The sequence below is a fragment of the Camelus ferus genome, chromosome 7 (assembly GCF_009834535.1).
Source record: "Camelus ferus isolate YT-003-E chromosome 7, BCGSAC_Cfer_1.0, whole genome shotgun sequence".
NCBI lineage: Eukaryota > Metazoa > Chordata > Mammalia > Artiodactyla > Camelidae > Camelus > Camelus ferus.
Window position 1 is genome coordinate 61,277,443 of NC_045702.1, and position 22,092 is coordinate 61,299,534.

The following is a 22,092-nucleotide window of genomic DNA, read 5'->3' on the forward strand; positions in this document are numbered from 1 at the left end:
GGATGCGGGGGATGGGGGTTTGGTGACTTCCAGGTGCTGTCCAGCTCCTCTAAGGAGTCTCTCTCACTAATATATAAATAATAATGAGGAGGTTGGCAGCCATTTGGAACACTTTTTCCATGCCACGCACTGCATTCAAAACTTCTCATATCCAGTCCTAGTTTTACAGAGGAGAAAACTGAAATGCAACCACGTTTAGTGATGTCACTCAACGAATACCTGTCTGCTGGATTTTATTTTTTTAACATTTTTTATTGAGTTATAATCATTTTACAATGTTGTGTCAAATTCCAGTGCAGAGCACAAATTTTCAGTTATACATGAACATACATATATTCATTGTCACATGTTTTTCTCTGTGAGCTACCACAAGATCTTGTATATATTTCCCTGTGCTATACAGTATAATCTTGTTTATCTGTTCTACATTTTGAAATCCCAGTCTGTCCCTTCCCACCCCCCACCCCCTTGGCAACTGCAAGTTTGTATTCTGTGTCTATGAGTCTGTTTCTGTTTCGTATTTATTTTTTTCATTTTTATCTTTTTTTAGTTTTCACATATGAGCGATCCTCATATGGTATTTTTCTTTCTCTTTCTGGCTTATTTCACTTAGAATGACATTCTCCGGGGACATCCCTGTTGCTGCAAATGGCGTTATGTTGTCATTTTTATGGCTGAATAGTATTCCATTGTATAAATATACAACTTCTTTATCCAGTCATCCGTTGATGGACATTTAGGCTGTTTCCATGTCTTGGCTACTGTAAATAGTGCTGCTCTGAACATTGGGGTGCAGGTGTCATTTTGAAGTAGGGTTCCTTCTGGATATATGCCCAGGAGCGGGATTCCTGGGTCATATGGTAAGTCCATTCTTAGTCTTTTCAGGAATCTCCATACTGTTTTCCATAGTGGCTGCACCAAACTGCATTCCCACCAGCAGTGTAGGATGCTGGATTTTAAACAGCATAATTTTTCCCTCAAGCCACTTCAGGCATCCTCACGTGTAGTAAACGAGCTGCGGAAATGACATGTCTTGCTGGGGCATTCCTGAACAAGAAAATACCCCAGAACCAAGGAAGAAACCACTCTTTGGGAGAAGCCTCTGCCTGCTCTGTTGAAAACTTTATTTTCCTCAGATAGGAGGGTGGAAATGGAGTTGTCGGATGCCCAGTGGGGGGACATTAGGTAAATACAGTGGGAGACAGAGAGAAACTGCCAGCTTCTGAGTAGGGAAAACATGGAAGTTAAAACAGCTTTTACAAAGAGCGGCTCAAGAATGACAAGCTGCTTCGTGCTTTTGGGAAATGGCTTCAAATCACTCATCAATTGTTTAGGCACAGCAACATTAGCATCAGCAGAGGCTCTGAAATTTGGAGGAAGACCACAGCTGAAAGGAGGTGGAGTACAGAGCCGCGTGGGCCCGGGCTGGGGGGTGGCTGGGCTGTGTGCGGACGCCTCGGGAGCCCAGAGCCAAGGCATGAGAGTCTGTCCTCTGTGTGTGCCTCCAGCCCCACCCCTAGCAGCAGCGGGTCCCAGGAACCCAGCATTGCAGTAGGAGAAGCTAAGGATCCCTGAAAGTGATGAAGAGGGACTGGTTGCTCCAGCTCCGCAGTGATTTGCTTAATCCCGCTTTCCGATTTGGTCAGTGAAGCCCTGCAGCTCTGGAGCCCCTTTGGCTTTCGGGCTCGGATATTCAGTTCACCCTCTGAGGGCTCCTGGCTGAGCTGCACACAGGTTTATCATCCTCGAAGGTTTGTGGATTTTGTTGACAAATTTGAATTTGATACCAGAAATCATTCCCTATACCACTTGACAGTTCGCGTCAGGTACGTGGCGCTTCTCTGCAGTGGATTAGAGACCAGTCACTCGTGGTCAGGCCTCCCAAGTCAAGCCCTCATTCTTTGAGGATGGATGGATTGTCTCTCTTTTTGAGCATGAAGTATGCTGTTTTTACACACTGGGTTGCCTGCCTCTAAAATTTCCTGTGCCGTGTGTCTAATAAGCTGGGGCGGAAAGACCAGAATTGGAGCATGTCATGACCACAGCTCCCTTCTAAGGGGGTCCAAGAGGGGCTTTCAGGTGGTCGCTTAAAATAGGTGACCATATTCTGCACCACACGATCCTCAGTCCCAGAGCCTGTGCTCACGCCAGCATTTGAACAAGAACAACCGGTGTCAGACGGGTTTAGAGCTGTGTGTGGTGTGTGCGTGGCGAGTGCAGCAGCTGCAGGACACAGCTTGATGTGCCGAGTAGCTAAGAAGGACAAACCCTCAGAGCACACCTCCAGGGTCCTTCCTGCCTGACAGCTGCAGGGGACTTGGGGCTTAGCACTAGACTGTTCACACAGCGTGGAGGCTTCCCACGGAGGAGAGTCAATGGAAAGTTCAGCCCATGCACTCAATAACAGTCATCTGCACACATCCCCGAATTGGGAGCTAAAGCAGTTTGAGTGAAAAAGCATGAAAGCTTAGAGTCTGATAGAATCGGAAGTTTAAGTTTAAAAAATAATAGAATATTAAATAGAACAGCAAGGCCGACTGTCCATTGGTGCTGGTAAATGAATTGATGATGAGACTCTCATGCCTACCATTTTATTTCAGACCCTAAAAGGCACAACAGCTTCCAAAGTTAATTATAAAAAGGGAGGGCAACTACATCGCAGTCTGTGTGTGCTTATCTTCATCCACCACAGCAGCCCATTAGCACTGCTTTATCAGAGGAAGTCAGAACACAGGCACATCTACAAAGCTCATTTATTAATGCTGTGAACAAAATTAGATCATCAGAGCTTATTCCTAAACGTTTGGATCAAAGCTGAATGTTAATAAGTAAATAGACAATTCACAACGAAGCACTGCATACTCTACAGAAAACTCTCTTCCTTCCCCCTTCCTCGATAGGATTTTTCTTCATCTTTGGACCTAGAAAGTTTGCTCTATTTGCCTAAGTGACCTATACTCTGGGGACCTTCTGCATCTTCTTGATTATGGGAAGGGGAATGTGTCCTAGTGAGACAGCCAGTCCCAGTCCAATTCCTGTGTGCTTTCTCTTACTTCTCTTCTCCTCTCCTACATTATACCTTGTCTCCAATGAAACTGGTCCTCTTACCATTCAATAAACATAATTTTCTGTCTCTGTATGTCCACCGTGCCATTGTTTCCAACTAGAATGCCCTTCCTTTCAGTTTTAACTCTCAAGTTCTACTCAGCTTCAAAACCCGGCTAAAAATCACCTATCCTGGCCCTGAGAAAAAGATATGATCTTGTCCCTCTGTGGTCACCTGAAAAGGTTACTTTCAAGTTTTTGTGTGTATGAGAGTCACATGTAGAACGTATTAAAAATGTAGATTCCCAGGCCTCGCTCCCGATGATTCTAATGAAGCAGATCTGGGATGGGGTTCAGAATCTTTATTAAAAAAATACCACCAGTTAATCCTGATGCAGTAAGTTTGTGGACCACTCCTACTATAGACTGAGTGTTTATATCCCCACCCCACCGAAATTCATGTGTTGAAACCTGGTCTCCAGTGTGGTAGGTAGTATCAGGAGGCCTTGGGATTCGGCTATGAGAGTGGAGTCCTCGTGAACGAGATTAGTGACCTCTTAAAAGAGGCTCCAGCCAAATATCATTCTTGAGGCAGTTCTTTTTTTATTCTCATTATAAAAATACAAAGCCTTGATCTGTCTTTAGGAATGAAAATTTGTCAGTTTTAGGAGTATTAATTATTTGTTATACCAGTACCTTCAGAAATGGCTGAGGAGTCTAAATGTATGGTCTAAATTGTTTGACAAACAACCATTGTCTCTGTTTCTCCACCTGATGGAAAAAATTACAGGTTTTCATTAAGAATACACCTAGCTAAACTTAGTGAACTATTACTTTGCAGGGAAGCCTGGACCCTATTTTACTTAATTTGCTTTGTATTAAAATTGTTCAATTAAACCTGGGAAGAAAAATAAGGTGTTCCTCTAATGTTTATGTGAAAGCCATTTTTCTAAATGAGTTCCTGTATGAATATACATAGCATTTTATCAAAAATTAATAGTCTCAGCCTGAAAAAAAATTATAGTACTACATATTAATTATCCAAAACAGTGGCTTTATTTATGACCTCTCTGACACAGCCTTCACTTCAGTAGTCTGAACCCCAGAAGCTGTGAAGAAAATAAAAAAGGAACTGAATGTAGGTTTTCAGCTGAAACGGTGGTTAATTACTTCCGTTCTACACTATTTGTGCTGTATGGTCAGTAACGTGCTAATGAGTTTCAATTAAGTTACCTCTGCAAAACTCAGTTACTTTTGCAAAATTCTGCCAGGAAACAGAAGTTGTGTCATATAAGGCGGGATGTTGAATGAATATTGTCTTGCTATCAGTGAACATATATGCCTAACCCATTTACTTTTCCATTATCTGTGATTCAGAATCACTGATGTGGGTTATGGGGCTAAGGTCATGATTACAAGTGGCTGAGAAGGCAGTAAAAGAATTAATAGGCTAAACAACTTTCTAGGAAACCTGAAAGATGTTCTGTGGACTGTTGTACCCTAAGCCTTGTCAGCAGAATGCCGAGGTGGGAAGGTGACTGACCTAAAAGAAGGGGCTGGAATTAGAACATTTGTCAATGTGTTCTTCATGGAACACTAATCCTTTGGGGGGAAAAAAGAGGAAACAGTTTTCCATGGGCAAAGATTCTGGGAAACATTATATACTCTGTCTTCCCACACCACATGGGAGATTTATACACTGAAGACTGAAATTCCTGCAATTAAAGACCCCCCCCCCCAAAAATCACTAAATTTATTAACCAATATTTTCTGATATTTTCCTGAACTAAACCCTTATTTTGAGAATCATCTGTGTAAATGGTGTCCTGGCATCTAGAAACATGAATTTTGGGAGGGTTCCCTCCACTTCCAGCACTGATAAGAAAGAGTAGCTCACCTTGCCTGCTTTATTTATACAAACAATGTGGTTTATGAGGAAGATTTGCTTTCCTTCCAGGAGTCTGGGATTCAGGTCTGTGCTAGGTGGAGGGTGCCTATGTTACCAGCCCCCAGTAAAAACCTTGGACATTGAGTATCTAAGGAGTTTCTCTGGTTGACGATATTTCAAAGGTGTCGTGACCATGCACTGCTGGGGGAAATTAGGTGCGTCTCTGGGATTCACTGGGCGAAGACGCTTGGGCCTGGTTTTCCCTTTGCTGAACATGACCAGTATCATTTCACTCTTACACTGCTGAGCCCTGTGAGTCCTCCTGGCAAATTATTGAACCTGAAGGTGATCTTGGGGACACCCCCCCACATATGATGAGCAAGAAAGACACATCTCTGCTCTCACATCTAGTGATGTAGGTGATAAACCAATACTTGCACAAATGATCACTTATAAACCTATGATTAAGATAAATAATTCCTTTTATTTATAAATATATGATTAACATAAATAATTCCTTCAAAAAAGGAAAAGTGCAGGTTTCTGTGAGACAAATAACAAGCAAACAGAATCCAGAGTGGAAATATCAGAAAAGGTGGTGCTGAGGAAGTGAGAGGAACGTAGAGTCCTGAAGGATGGGTGGGAGTTACTGAAGACGGAAGGAAGAGGATGAACTATTCGGGCAGAGGCAACAATGATTGCAAAGACTCTAAGACTGTTGAAGATGGCACATCTAATAAGTAACAAACCAGTATTTAATACTGGTTTCCAGGTTCTCAGTTAAATATTCTTTCTATGACACTTACGGTGCAATACTGCTCAATACCAACAACATCCAAAAGGCTTTCAGTCCATCTTAACCTCCTTAGCCCCCACCCCCACCCCTGCCCCGATCTTGCCATTCTATTTTGTGTATATCAAAAGGAGGTCTGGTCATGCTGAGGATACTTACAGGTTGAGATTGATCCCAGAGTCCAAAGATCTGGCTTCTTTCACACATACCTTGTTAGTCAGCGATCGCACCACTAGGTATATACTCAACAAAAGTGTTGCACATGTATATGCCAAAGTAGATGTCCAAAGATTTTCATAGCAGACAAAAACTGTAAAGGAAGCAAATATTTTCCATAGAAGTATGGATAAATAAATTACAGTGTATTTACACAATGGAATATTAATATCAGTGAATTTTTAACACCTTTATTATAGTATGGTTCCTGTACAGTAAACTGCACATATTTTAGATACACAATTTGGTGAATTTTGATAGATGCATACACCAATGAAACCACTACCACAATCAAGATAGCTAACATTTCCATCACTCCCTAAGAGCTGCAATTTTCAAATTCCCAATTTATCCCTCCCCACCTTCTTTAACCCCCAGTAACCATAAGTTTGCCCTATATGTCTGTGAGTCTGTTTCTGTTTTGTAGATAAGTTCATTTGTGTCCTTTTTTTTTTTAGATTCCATATATAAGCATTTTTCTTTCTCTTTCTTGTCTACTTCACTTACAATGATGATCTCCAGTTCCATCCATGTTGCTGCAAATGACATTATTTTATTCTTTTTATGGCTGAGTAGTATTCCATTACACACACACACACACACACACCTACCTTTATCCAGTCATCTGTCAGTGGACATTTGAGTTGTTTCCATGTCTTGGCTATTGTAAATAGTGCTGCTGTGAACACTGGGGTACATGTGTCTTTTTGAATTATATTTTCTCTGGATTTATGCCCAGGAGTGGGACTGCTGGGTCATATAAGTCTATTTTTAGTTTTTTAAGGAAACTCCATACTGTCATCCATAGTGGCTGCACCAGTTTACATTCCCACCAATAGTGTAGGAAGATTCCTTTTTCTCCACACCCTCTCCAGCATTTATCATTTATAGACTTTTTAATAATGGCCATTCTGACTGGTGTGAGGTGATACCTCATTATAGTTTTGATTTGTGTTTCTCTAACAACTAGCGATGTTGAGCATCTTTTCATGTGTTTGTTGGCAATCTGTATGTCTTCTCTGGAGAGATGTTTATTTAGGTCTTCTGCCCATTTTTTGACTGGGTTGCTTGTTTTTTTTTTTTGATATTAAGGTGTATGAACTGTTTGTATATTTTGGAAATTAGTCCCCTGTCAGTTGCACATTTGCAAGTATTTTCTCCCATCCTGTAGATTTTCTTTTTGTTTTGTTGATGGTATCCTTAGCTGTGCAAAAGCTTTTAAGTTTAATCAGATCCCATTTGTTTATTTTTGCTTTTATTTCCATTACTCCATGAGCTGGTTCAAAAAATATTTTGCTGTGATTTGTGTCCAAGAGTGTTCCGCCTATGTTTTCCTCTAGGAGCTTTATAGTATTTGGTCTTACATTTAAGTCTTTAATCCACTTTGAGGTTTTTTTTAATATGGTATTAGAGAATGTTCTAATTTCAGTCTTTGACATGTAGCTGTCCAGTTTTCCGATCACCACTTATTGAGGAGACTGCCTTTTCTCCATTGTATATTCTTGCCTCCTTTGTCATAGATTAATTGACCATGAGTGTGTGGGTTTATTTCTGGATTTTCTATCCTTTTCCACTGATCTATGTGTCTGTTTTTGTGCCAGTACTGTACTGTTTTGATTACTGTAGGTTTGTAGTATAGTCTGAAGTCAGGGAGCATGATTCCCCCAGCTCTGTTCTTCTTTTTTGAGATTGTTTCAGCTATTCAGGGTCTTTTGTGTTTCTATACAAATTTTAACTTTTTTTTGTTCTGAAAAATGTCATTGGTAATTTGAAAAGGATTACATGAATATGTAGATTACCTTGGGTAATATGGCCATTTTAACAATATTGATTCTTCCAATCCAAGTACATAGTATATCTTTCAATTTGTTTATGTCATCTTCAATTTTTTTTATCAATGTCTTATAGTTTTTAGAGTAGAGGTCTTTTGCCTCCTTGAATAGGTTAATTCCTAAGTATTTTATCCTTTTTGATGCAATGGTAAATGGTATTGCTTCCTTAATTTCTTTTTTTTTTTTTTTTTTTGCTATCTCGTCATTAGTGTATGGAAATGAAACTGATTTCTGTATTAATTTTGTATCCTGCAACTTTTCCAAATTCATTGATGAGTTCTAGTGGTTTTCTGGTTGTTTCTCTAGGGTTTTCTATGTATAGTATCAGGTCATCTGCAAACTAACAGTTTTACCTCTTTGTTTCTAATTTGGATTCCTTTTATTTCTCTTTCTTCTCTGAATACTGTGGCTGGAACTTCCAAAATTATGTTGAATAGAAGTGGCGAGAGTGGGCATCCTTGTCTTGTTCCTGATATTAGAGGAAATGTTTTTAGCCTTTCCCCATAAAGTACAATGTTAGCTGTGGGTTTGTCATATATGGCGTTTATTGTGTTGAGATATGTTCCATCTATGCCCACTTTCTGGTGTGTTTTTTTTATCATAAATGGATGTTGAATTTTATCAAAAGCTTTTTGTGCATCGATTGAGATGATTGTGTAGTTTTTATTCTTCAATTTGTTAATGTGGTGTATCACACTGATTGATTTGCAGCTATTGAAAAATCCTTGCATTCCTGGGATAAACCACACTTGATCATGCTGTATGATCCTTTTAATGCATTATTGGAGTCAACTTGCTAATATTTTGTTAAGGATTTTTGCATCTACATTCATAAGTGATATTGACCTATAATTTTCTTTTTTTGTGATATCTTCATCTGATTTTGGTATGAGAGTGATGGCGTCATAGAAAGAGTTTGGAAGTGTCCTTTCCTCTGCAATTTTTTGGAATAGTTTCAGAAGGATAGGTATTAACTCTTCTCTAAATGTTTGGTAGAATTCACCTGTGAAGCCATCTGGTCTTGGACTTCCCGTTTGTTGCGAGTTTTTAAATTATTGATTCAATTTCATTACTGGTAACTGATCTATTCATATTATCTATTTCTTCCTGGTTCAGTCTTGGCAAATTGTACCTTTCTAAGAAATTGTCCATTTCTTCTACATTGTCCTTTTTGTTGGTGTATAGTTGCTCATAATAGCCTCTTATGATCTCTTGTATTTCTGTGGTGTCAGTTGTAACTTCTCTGTTTTCATTTCTGATTTTACTAATTTGGGCCATCTCCCTTTTTTTCTTGATGAATCTGACTAAAGTCATATCAATTTTATCTTTTCAAAAAACAGCTTTTAGTTTCATTGATCTTTTCTTTTCTTTTCTTTTCTTTTTTTTTTTTTTAGTCTCTATTTCATTTATTTCTGCTCTAATCTTAGTGATTTCTTTTCCTCTGCTAACTTTGGGCTTTGTTTATGCTTCTTTCTCTAGCTGCCTTAGGTGTAAGATTATGTTGTTTACTTGAAATTTTTCTTGTTTCCTGAGGTAGGCTTGTATCGCTATAAACTTCGCTCTGAGAACTGCTTTTGCATTCCAGAGGTTTTGGATCATTGTGTTTTTATTTTCACTTGTCTCAAAGTATTTTTTGATTCCCTCTTTGATTTCCTCAGTAATGCATTGGTTGTTTAGTAGCATGTTGTTTAGCCTCCATGTGTTTACAGTTTTTGCAGTTTTTTCTTGTGGTTGATTTCTAACCATATGGCATTGTGGTCAGAAAAGATACTTGGTATGATTTCAATTTTCTTAAATTTACTGAGGCTTGCTTTGTGGGCCAGCATGTAGTTGATTTGGTGAATGTTCCATGTGCACTTGAGAAGAATGTGTATTCTGTTGCTTTCAAGAGGAACACTCTATAGTTATCAATTAAGTCCATCTGGTCTAATGTGTTATTTAGGGCCTGTATTTCCTTATTGATTTTCTGTCTGGATGATCTGTCCATTGATGTAAGTGGGGTGTTAAGGTGCCCCACTATTACTGTGTTATTGTCGATTTCTCCTTTTATGTCTGTTAACAATTGCCTTATATATTGAGGTGCTCCTATGTTGGATGTATATGTGTTTACAATTGTTATATCCTCTCCTTGGATTGATCCCATGAGCATTTTGCAGTGTCCTCCTTTGTCTCTTATGGCAGTCTTTATTTTAAATCTATTTTGTCCAATATAAATATTGCTACTCCAGCTTTCTTTCGGTTTCTGTTTGCATAGAATATCTTTTTCTATTCCCTTACTTTCAGCATGCATGTGTCTCTAGCTCTGAAGTGGATCTCTTGTAGACAGCATATATTTGGGTCTTGATTTTGTATCCATTCAGCCAGTCTGTGTCTTTTGGTTGGAGCATTTAATCCATTTACATTTAGGGTAATTATCGATACACATGTTCTTATTGCCATTTTGTCCATTGTTTGGGGTTTGTTTTTGTAGGTCTTTTTTTTTTTTTTTCTTTCTTCTTTTTGTTCTCTTTTCTTGTGGTTTGATGACTGAAAAAGTTCCTTTAACATTTGTTGTAAAGCTGGCTTGGTAGTGCTGAATTCTTTAGCTTTTGTTTATCTGTGAAGCTTTTAATTTCTCCATCAAATCTGAATGAGAGCCTTGCTGGATAGAGTATTCTTGGTTGTAAGTTTTTCTCTTTCATCACTTCAAATATATCGTGCCACTCCTTTCTGACCTTATACAGCAATGAATTTAAAGAAACTATTGGTACATGCGAAGATGGATGAATCTCAAAAAACAAAACGATGAGCAAAAGAAACCAGACATAAAAGGACATTTATATCAACCTATGTCAATTGTTAAAACTGTAAAACTAATCAAAGGTGATAGAAGTGAGGATATTGGTTACCTTGAAGTGTAGTGACTGGCAGTAGCATAAGTAGCACTGGGTGCTGCTAATATTCTATTTCTTGATCTGGGTAGTGAATATATGAATGTATTCAGCTTATGAAAATCTATTGTACTGTACACTTAAGGTCTGCATACTTTTCAATAGATAAGTTTTAGCTCAAAAAAGTTTACCAAAAAAAAAAATCTGAATTCTTGCCGTGCTATTATCTTACCTTGTTATTAACAAGCCGTGTTACTTTGGACAGACCAGACTATCAAGTCTCAAATTTCTTATCTGTAAGATCAAAAACATCTGCCTTTCTTCAATTTTTAATAGAAATCAAATGCCTTAATGAATGATATTATGATCTGATTGGTAGATGTGATATCAACCTGTGGTGTCATTGAAAAAAATCATTTGCATCTGAATTGATTCATTTATTCAGTACTTAATTATCCAATCTGTGAGTTTCCTGGACTTCAGCTCTTCCCTTCTCAACTGTTTACCCGTAGCAGAAAATGCAGAAATAACAGAGAAAGCAGCTAATTGTTTGTTTTTAACTGGCAGAGATAATGATAGAAAAAAAGAACAGACTATGCCTTAGAAGTTTACATTGTGTAAACTTTTATGTTGTGTAGTATAGTTTTTAGATTGTCAAAGTATGGTCATCGTGTATGCTAACCTGAATCTCTAAAAATTTATTTTGATTACTAAAAACAATTGCTACCATTTATTGACTTTATATCAAAGAAGGGCATTATATACATATATACATATACATATATATATATACACATATGTATACATATATATATATATATATGTTAACATAGGTATATACACCTACATGTGTATCATATGTATATACACATATATAATCGTCTTACTGAATCCTCACATCAAACCTGTTAGGTAAGTTTTGTTAAAACATCTTGCAGATAAGAAAACTGAGGTTTAGTGAAGTTGCAGGACTTGCATGAGGTATGTAAAATGTGGCTGAATTGACTTTGGTACCTGGGACTTTTTGCTTCCATGGCCCCTGCTTTTCATCCACACTATCCCCTCCTGTTGGTGGTGGCTTTAGAGCACAGGTCTCACCCACGCCTCCTAAATGGATCTGCTGTGGCACTGATCACCGACAGGAGCTCCTTTATTAAGCAAACATCAATGCCAAATAGTCTGTCTTTTGCACATGACAAAGTGTACATTATAAAGAGAACGTACATAATCTATTTCTTTGATTATTCACTACATTTCACTATTTGCCCCCTACAAAGTGCATGATAGGAAACTATCTTTTATAGTGAAATCACAGCTTCAAAGAATTAAGATTTTCAGCCCTGGGAAGACATGTATAAAAGATCTGTGATTTGATCTTCTTTATTTTCTTATTTTAACAGAACTTTCCGTCTTCCAGGGACCCCTCTACCCTTCATTTTAGAACAGATCTCAGTCTCCCACTTTCAGGCCTCGAATCTTTGTCCAGGATTACAAGAGTCTGTTGTCTAAAACATACCTGCACTAAGAAAAGAAACATGACCTTTGTGACTGAGAAAAAAAGTGTCATTGAAAGGGTAGGGGAACCAAGGTGGTGAGGGGCTGAGGTAGAGGTTGAGACCTTAGGAAGCCTTAGAAGCAATCGGTGTTACAGGACAGGTTAGAGTAGGTAGACCAAGGCATCTTGGCACTTGGATTTAGATAAGAAAACAAAGTTGAGGCCTTTTGGGTCCTGCATAAGAGAAGGAGGACATTGGTTACTGGGATCTGCACACAAGGTGATTAATAAAGAGCAGACATAGTCAGCTTCCTGATTCTGTATTGTTGACCCCATCGGCATCAACAGGGGCTGGCACTCATCCATTTTATATAAAAGACCGTAACAAGCATGGTAGCTGCCCTGAGAGGTGTTCTAACTTGACACCTTAAGCCTTCACGAAGATGTAAGCTTGCTGAGAGGGGTGATGAAGTGGAGGGCAGGCAGGGTGGGGTGGGAATGAGAGGTGGAGCCCAAGTGAAGGAAATGGTAGCAGTCACTGCATGTGAGAATGCCGTCAGTAAGTAGGCGGTCATGACTTGTCTGAACAAACTAAAGAACTTCGTGTATCTAACTTTGTGTCTTTTCCTTTCCACTCCGCTATCACTTCCGGGAGCCCTCTGTCTCGTCTGTAAAGGGAGGCACAGAAATGGATAATCTCGGAGGTCCTTGCTGGCTCTGACAGCCTATGACTAATCCTTACGTGTGAATGCAGTGCTTCATGGTGGATGTAATACCACATTGCCTTTGGCGAGAAAACCCAGCTGAGTGCAGAATTATGAATTTGACCTTTGAAATCTAAACTGTTTTGATTGTATTTTTACTGTTTTCCTAAGGGAGCCATTCACGTTGCTTTCATATTTGAAAATTAAACATAGTTCTTAAAGGGAATTGGTGAAAATGATGATTATCCATCATTCAACACTGGGGTCTGTCTAAAGGGCTGATTAGAGCGCATGCGGCTATTTGAGGCAGAGGAAACGAAGCAAGAGAGGAAGTTTATTATGCCAAATATAGTGCCTACTAGAAATCCTAGGAAACCCAACCTCTTGAGCTCAATGGGATTTTGAACTACTTGTTGTTTGAAATAATTCACTCTTGCCTAAAGGTATATAAAAAAAAAAAAACTTTCCAATTTTCCTCTTGAAATATCACCAGCTGTCCCAGACATTTTAAAAAATAGCAGTATTTGGATGAATTGTATTTTAAAGAGAGTCAGCAAGATTCAGCTTATTTCTTGCCTTAAGGCTCTGTGACTTTACATTTGCAGTCAATTTGAAAAATAGTTTGAGATATCTGTTAAACTTTGAACACAGTGAGACTTAACCGTCTCCCTTTTTGAGACTGCAAAATAATCCTGTAGATTTTGATAAAGAGCCAATAAATTGACCCCAAGGAAAGAGGCAAACCATACCTATTTTTCTAAATGCTTCTGGCAAGAGAGCTTCTTCTATTTTGGATGCATAAATTGAACCCAGCAACAGCTCCAAAATCCATCTTTTGAATGAACCGAAGAGAATTCTGGGTTCGGAACGGCCTAGAGGAAAGCCCTGAGTACTATATGAGTTATGTGAGATCTACTTAGAAAACGACTATTAACATATTTTGCTTAATATATGGCATTTGCATCAAGAACTCTGTGGATTACGGATGTGGACAGAGTTTTTTTTATTTATCACATCAGCTTATGTTGTTGATGCCCCCACGTGTATTTGAGATAGATTTACCCCAATAAGTTGTGCCATGGTGGAAGTTGATCTATTTCTTTCTATTTTTAAATGACTTTATGTGAAAGTAAATTAAGGCCACTTTGAAGGATCGCTGATCTGTCCTATTGTCTTAGGTCAAGTTCCTGGGAAACAGATTCTGGGGTAGAAATCTCTGAGCAGGAAGTTTACTGGGGTAGGGTGTACTGTCTGGAGCAGTATCTCTGATGGGTGAAGGAAGCAAGATTAAGCAGAGGGAGAAAATGAACTACGATATAGTCATAACAAAAGCCTCAGCTCTGGTGTTGAGATGGCCTTTCAGATTTGTCCTGAATTGAGGGAAGGGAGCCAGGCCTTTGTATTCCCTTTCTCCCAAACAGACCAGTCATCAGATAAGCACTGCACTTGGGTAGAGAGGGTAGAGAGCTGTTGGCCAAGGAGAATTTCTGGTAAGGAATTCAGCTGTGAGCTGACAGTAGGCATAGTCCTGCCCTGTGAGGAAATTAAGCTGGAAGGAAGGAAGGCTGGAAGGAAGAATATAGCTTTCAAACCACAGCATCTACCAAAGTTCACCCTTTGTGCTGCTCAGATCATTGTAAACAAGTTCACCCTATCAAGGAACTGCTCCTCCAGGATTCTGGTTAGTCTCTTTTCCGAGGGAAATCTGAAAGATGACTGGGATAAAATCTACTTTTGCTTCTAGAGTTAGCCTAAGAACTCAACTGATAATCATCACTTGTCTCCTCCACCAACCCACTCTTGACTACCTTGCCTTTTCAGATTGTGACTGTTGCACTTACCCATTTTACCATAAAAGTTGAACAGGTGGTACCAAGAGATGCTCCAGTGGATTACTGGGTTGTTGATACATTCTTCCTTGCCTCCATGTGGGATTTCTTGTCCCAGCAGGAGACTTATCTACACCTGATTACCAGGGTCAATTACTTCTTCCAGGTGGTTCCTTTCCTAGCTTGCTGGTCTGTTGGTACAAGGAGTCTGACTAGAAGGCAGCCATGATACAAAGTTTAATCGGAGTCTTTCATTATCCCTGGAGGACACATCACTCCTACAGAAAGCAGGACTTCTAAACCAAAAAGCATGTCCAGAGTTTCAGAGAGAGAAAGCACAGATTCTTGAAGTAGGTCACTGGAAGCACCTCCTGTCTCTGCACGCAGATAGTCTACCTGTTGGAAACACAGCACCATGTAAAGATCATTGATTTAAGTCTTCATGAAGTCTTCACTCTGTCTTCACAGAGTATCATCTTCAGGCTGGTGCCTAATCTTTTCTGTCAAAAGATCATCTATTACTATAGACAGCTGGCAGCTTCTGTGTGTATGTGGATATTATGGTCACATATACACTGCTATACTCTCTGTGATGGTTAATTTTATGATTAATTTGGCTGGGTCAAAGGGCGCCCACAGAGTTGGTCAAACATTGTTCCGAGTGTTTCTCAGTTCTATAGGGAGGGTGTTGGGGATGATGTTAACATTTGAACTGGTAGACTGAGTAAGGCAGATTACCCTCCCTAATGTGTGTGGGCCTATTCCAATCAATTGAAGGCCTGAATGACCCTCCCCTGAGTAAGAGATAATGCTTGGTAATAGTGGAACAAAAATATTGATTCTTCTTGCTTAAAGTTGTTCACACTGGGATATCAAGCTCTTCCTGGTTCTATAGCATCTTGGGACAATGGTTCTGAAGATTTTGAACTTGCTGACTCCACTTCCATAACTGTGTGAGCCAATTTCTTACAATTAGTCATCACCCCCAGGAAAAGTACTCCACGTGTCTGCTAGAGATGCCTGGGGACAACACTTTGAGAAACAGGAATCTACTGGACCCCCTTGAGGAGGTACTGACCAATGGCAGATCCATTCCTTGTGGTAGTCTGGCCATGGACAACATCACAGTGGTAACTCTTGGTGAAATGCATTCCATGTTGAATTTTAGTATTTGCATGCTTTTCAGGCAGTAGGGAATTTTCTCATCCAACTGAAAATAAATAAAAAGTAGATCCGATTGAGTTTTCTTTTTCTCTGTTCACTAAGTGAAAGGCAGACAGCAGCAGCACAGAGAATTGGCCTAGCAGAGGTTTGGAATGATTAAAATAATACTTGGACGGCTTGATTTGGACTCTGGCTTCTCATTTAGACATGCTGACAACTCTAAAGGTGTTGTGCCTGCTCCAAAGCTTGGATTGCCAGGCAACTCACCATGAAATATGAAGAGAACTTAAAAGCAGTTTTCTAAGAAGTGAAATGTGAACAATAAACCTACTGATTCCATCTAGTCATTTTTTATTGACAGAAGCTGCCATTTGAATATCAGAATGAAATATTCATTAATAGATCCTTTAAAGTACTATATATATTGCCTTTAGAAATTATTAAACAAACTTCCCTTCCTCTTTCTTGCCCCTTCAAAGGGTTTTTTCCCCAAAACATCTATAAATGTATGCCACAAAATTGCACACTTCCCTGTGTATTCCTTTGCCCTGTATGTATAAAATAAGAAAATTCACTGAAAGCACTTTGCAAATATAAAGCACTATGTTCCTATAAAACTGCCATAATAACATTAGGAGGGCTAGATGATTTCCCTACTGTAGTAAAAGATACTGAAAAATAGGGTTTGTCTCCTACTGTCTTGGTTCCTGGCACAGGCTGAGGCAAAGAGTAGGCACTTGCTGACCTGAGAATATTTTATCACCATTTGTAAGTCCACAATTACAGTCCCTCTCATTAAAATCTCTGCTATCCCTCTCATTCATATCTTATAAAACCAATTCCTACAACCATCATCTATAGTTTAAACACATTTGATAATGACTAGGAAGAAAATTGGGCATGCCTACATCAGAAACATGTGGCATCTGGCCTCTCCTCCTTTTTTTTCCTCCCCATAACAAAAATTGTATTTGACCTTGGGAGCTCTTTTCTATAAGCCTGAATGTGACTCCAAAATCCTTCTTAACAGCTACTCCAGGATTCCCTACCAGTCAGTCGGGGTCCCTAACAGTCAATTAAGACTCAGGGTGACATCTTTACCACCCTTTTCCGAGGTACTAACTCTGGGTTAGAGGTCCATTTGGGCTTCTAGGACTGACACTGCAGTAAACTTGTATGACCCTAGGCAAGTAATTAAACATATCAGAACCTCCGTTTTCTCACCTGCAATGTTAGTTATTTGAACCAGACGCTCTCAAGATACCTACTCCAGTTGGGAGACTTTGTAATTCAGTGAGTGGAAGCCAGCCAGTCACAATCTGGTCAGGCTCTCAGCAGTCATTAGAATCCAATAAAATATGCTTTTTTCCCATTCTACCAGAAAATGTTTGATATTGCTGCTAGACACTTCCATGAGCCTGTGTTTGCAAATTCTTGATGATTCTTTAATGTTTCTAGTCCTCTGTGAAGAGAGCAGCGGCGCTGGTTATAACTAAGGTAAGAAAGCCTTGGCGGCACAGAGTATTTGGAAGGGGTGGTGGCATAACGCAATTTTAGCGCAGCCATTTTCTGGGTCCTGCTAGGCTGGCAGTTGGAGACAATCAATGTACCTATTTCTTAACTCTACTATACCAGCCACGCTCTGACTCTAAAGCAAAAACTTCACACCATGTTTCATTTTGAGAGGCTTTGCATAATGATGTTATATGTCTGAATCTGAAGGTTCTTAGTAAGTGTCCAATCAGCAAAGGATGCTGTGGCTGGTGAAACCCCCCAGCGAGTTAGCTGTCCTACCTTGTCCTCCTCTAGCCTTGAACTCCAGGGTGAGCTCAACTGGTACATAACCTCTGAAGCCCAGAAGCCACCTGTGCCTACTGGTGGCTTGATCATCAGCCCAGACAGACCTACCAGTAACTATGAAGTGAGGACTGTATGCTGTAGGGGACATGAGAGCACCCTGGAAACTGCAGAGCCAAAGCACAGCATCCTCAGTGATGAAAAGCAAAACATTGCATAAGTATGACTGAAGAATTGTTCATGTCCTGAAGGCGTATCCTGAGTGGTCAGATAGAAAGAAATGATAATATTTAGAGCTGTTGTGTAACGTCTTGACTAAAATGCAATGGAAATCACGTAGTGGTCGTCATCCATGATTAGTTGCTTCCACAGACACTCAGGAAACCAGGCTCATCTGAAGGAGACTCAGTTGAGTGTGCGCGTTCCCTTTCTGCTGCTGTTTCTCCTTCTCCATTTTCTCTCTGTCTCTCTGTCCCTGTCTCTGTCTCTCTTTCTCTCCCACACACATAATTTTGATCACTAAGTCCTCTCTGAGAACAGAGACAGAGTCCAGTTGTTTTCTATAGCTTTCCAAACTTTCTTTTACAGGGATGTTTACAATCTTAGAACAAAAGAAAGTCTGTGACTCATTGTGAAGTTGACACTTTGTGACAAAGCTGTTTTTCCCTTTGTGCCGGTTTTACTAAGTCATACTTGTAACCTTGTGTTTTGTGGATAGAAAGCCAATTTGGTTTGTATTTTACTGGATCTTAATTTAATCATGTATTAACTAGGTGTGAGCTGTATACAAATCTTATCAAGTGACTTGGGTGCCTCCAAAGATGCCTAGGATGTGGGGGCATCTGAAAATTCACAAAGTGTCCTCCCACATGTGACAGAGCATTAAAAGAGGTTTCATCTTGCAGAAATCCAACACTACAAGAAAGTTAGAGGGAAATATGTGCACAGGCAGGAGACTTATTAAATCTGTTTATCACCGTCCTTCTTGCTTTCTGAGTTTGAACAAAGGATCTAAGTTGAAGGAAGCAACAAACACAGTGTTGACAAGTAGATGGATAATGGCTATCTTTTTGTTCCCTAAAATTGTTTTGGACTACATCGGCTATATTTTATATTTTCTGTGGAAAATAGAAAGTTTTTAAGTTCCTGTCTCCTCACATACTATAAGACATGACATTTTAAACTACCCGGACTTTCCAAAACAGTAAGTTCAAGTAAAGTATGATTTCATGGATGAAGGAGTCAGTGTCCTCTAGGAAGCTGTCCTCTGACCTCATTTGTTAATGAATGTGGTTCATCATGGTGACAGGAAGTTATCATAATTGGTAGGAAATAGCGAATCTATAAATATCTGTGCAAGTTTTTTTTTTTCTTCAGTTCCAGGTAGACTGAGCCATGATCTTCTGTGAAATCCATAAGAAACACGTCTGAAAAATCACTAGTACTGGAATGATGCCTCGGACATGGTAAGCTCTTGATCAATATTTATTCTTGAATGAAAATTAAACATTTTCAAATGGAAAGCCATAGATCTTCTACATTATCCTGAAATTCTCAGCGTTACCCTGAAAGCCAAAGAGGACCCACCTACATTTTTGGCATTCAAATCACTATTCACAAACACAGAGGGCGCCCAGAAGGTCTGGAGACCCCCTGCTGTGCCGGGCTGACCTTTTCCTTGCTGGAAATGAAGGGGGCACTTGGGAAGTCTGGGGCTGACACCTGGGCAGTGTGTGAGCAGTACTTCTTTACAAACCATTACAGAAGAATGTCAGTGTTTCAACCACTTATAAGGCCATGTACACTGCGTCCCATCTGTCCTGGGCCCAGTTAAAGAGAGGAGGGGTCATAGCAGCAGTGACAGCAGTCCTCATCCCTTTAGGGCATAAAACGAACCGTAGAAAACGAGCAGGACGTGAAGCCCCTCGTTCCCGGTCCTCAGCATCTTGTTTTCTTTCTCCAGCTTCTCAGGGAAGAGGACCGGGAAAGTGTTCCTGGCTTGGGAGGTTTACGATAGGGTGCTGACCACGGAGCTGCCCTCTGAGGGATGTGCTGATGCTTTGTCTGCAAGCGCTCAGTGACAGTAGCCAGTGCTGATGAGAATAAACAGTGACAGCAGTTGGCCTTGGAAAAGAGACCAGGGTGCAGTGCCGGTGTCTGAGCAGTTAGACTGATTCAGTCACAACTGCTGCCACATTTGATTTGGAAAAGGAGCCAAGAAAAGTATGGGCAGGCTAGAACCTGAATGTAAATGTTGATCTAATCTACTCATTTATGATAGGATCCCCATGCAGCTGAGGAACATTTCTCCATCATAACTAAGCCACGTGGATAATAACATCTAACATGGAGTCTCCTATTTACAAGGAAGTGTTACCTTTACAACACAGCAAGTTCAATATTATTTTATATCTAAACTATTAGGACATGGATACTCAGACCTTGTGGTCATGCAATTAACCAAGGCTTCTGGTAATTCCAATATGCTTTTTCTATGTACTACACTCTCTTTTCAACCTTCAACCTTTCTTCTCTCTTGGTTCGATGGCTTGTCGTTTTTCTAAATAAAAATAGTAGCAGAACCTCACCATTTGTAATTCTTGAAAACCTCTTGGAAGAATGTTAAATCTAAATTACTTATAATCTGAGTGAAATATGGTTATCTTTGGGCTGGAGAAAAGAGAATGTGATATCTTTACCTTTCAAGAAAAGGTTAAGTACTATTTATGTAGAAATGAATTTTTATAGGAAAGAGACCCACAATCATGTTTAGAGGACAAGGTAGATATATCAAAAATAATTTATTTCTTTATTCTCCATTGTACAAAGAAATGTTAACTAAAGTCCTTGGCAATTCTTTTCCTGCTGTCAGTGAACTTGCAGATACATCCACTGAGGAATTAAGAAATTCAAATAACACTAAGTTTTTATAGCCTGAGCTCAGTTACCATGAATGAATATGAACTTATTGTAGGTTCTCTTTGGGAGGACTGGAACTTGTTTGTTATGCTGAAAAGGTCAGTAGGAAATTGGGGGACCCAGGTGCAGGGATTAATGCTGTCAGTAAAGGGCTGTGTCTCTGTCTTTCTCACTAACTTCCTCTCTGTAGTTGTCACTTGTGGCTAGCTCTGTTCTGAACTGGGTCAGAGGTCACATATGTGGGTGGAACCAAGCCACCCTGCTTTGGAAACCAGTCTCAGAAGTGGTTACCTCTCTTGTCTCATAGTGGTTCTCAGTCCAAGGCCCTTGACCAGTACTAAGGCTTATTCCTGCATGCTTGTTTGCTGAACTCTGTGCTTCATGCGTAACGGTTTGCAGGGCCCTCTGGCCCTACTACAAAGCTGCCTTGCATGCTGGCATATCAGCGCGTATCAGTGAGAAGCTGAAAATCCGACAAGAGACCCCGAGGGGTCCATCTCTAGCGCAGGAGTTCTCAGAGGCACAAAAGGGCACTTCATGTTTATTTTCTTGCACAGGACTTCTGGCTGTCATCGCCATCCACTAGTTTTTCTTGTTTCTGTACACAGGAAAAGGGGAGTTTTTACTTGGTGAAGTCTATAACATTGAAAAGTTGACAGAGAGCGCAGATCCACCTGACAGTGAGTCAGTGACGACTATTAGGGCACCCAGCTGTCTTATCTGACTTGCGACGGGAGTGAGAACACTTGACTCCTTGAACGCAGCAGTCACTGTCAGCAGATTACCTCCAGCTCTAAAAACAGACATCAGGGACCACAAAGGTTTCCTAACGTGTAAAACGCAGATCTCTCTATGCCTCCTCCTGATTTTTTATCCAGTTGCAAGGTGATTTTGATGACCTCAGAGCACTGACCATGATAGATAGCCAAACTCTTAGGAAAAAATCATCAATGACAGGTTATGAAAAACACCCTAAGATATTTTGGAGATGTAGCAAAAGAAACATTCTAGTAAAAATCCCTGAAATCTCCAAGCACAGTAATTATATGTAAGATAAACGGGGCAAAAGCAAGAAACTGTGTCACGATCTCTGACTGAAGAATGAATGACCAGTATGTGGTGGGCTAATTAATGCCCCCCTAACCACCGCCAAAGTTATCTACATCCTAAAACCTGAAATCTGTGAATGTTATCTTTTTGATGAAAAAGAACTTTGAAGATGTAGTTAAGGATCTTGAAATGGCAAGTTATCTCGCCTTATCCATGTGGGTTCTAAATGCAATCACATGTGTAATATAATGAGAGGGAGGCAGAGGAGAAGATGTTACCACAGAGGAAGAGAGGAGAGTGATGTGGCCACGAGCCAGGGAATACCAGTGGTCATCAAAAGCTGGAAGAGACAAGGACCAGGTTCTCCCCTAGAGCATCTAGGGGGTCTCCCAGCATCTTGATTTCAGCCCAGCAATCCCAATTTCAAATGTCTGTTCTCTAGAACCATGAGAGAATACATCTCTGTTGTTATAAGCCATCAAGTTTGTGA

General features: G+C 39.9%; 1 long non-coding RNA gene across 3 annotated transcripts in view; it reads left to right on the forward strand.

Moving 5' to 3' along the window:
- The window catches only part of LOC106728889, a 488,051-nt gene that overhangs the window by 416,015 nt on the left and 49,944 nt on the right, over positions 1-22,092 (forward strand). For all 3 annotated transcript variants that reach the window (XR_004321543.1, XR_004321544.1, XR_004321545.1), the window contains one exon: positions 19,011-19,099. This is a non-coding gene — a long non-coding RNA (uncharacterized LOC106728889). The remainder of the gene's footprint in view (positions 1-19,010; positions 19,100-22,092) is intronic.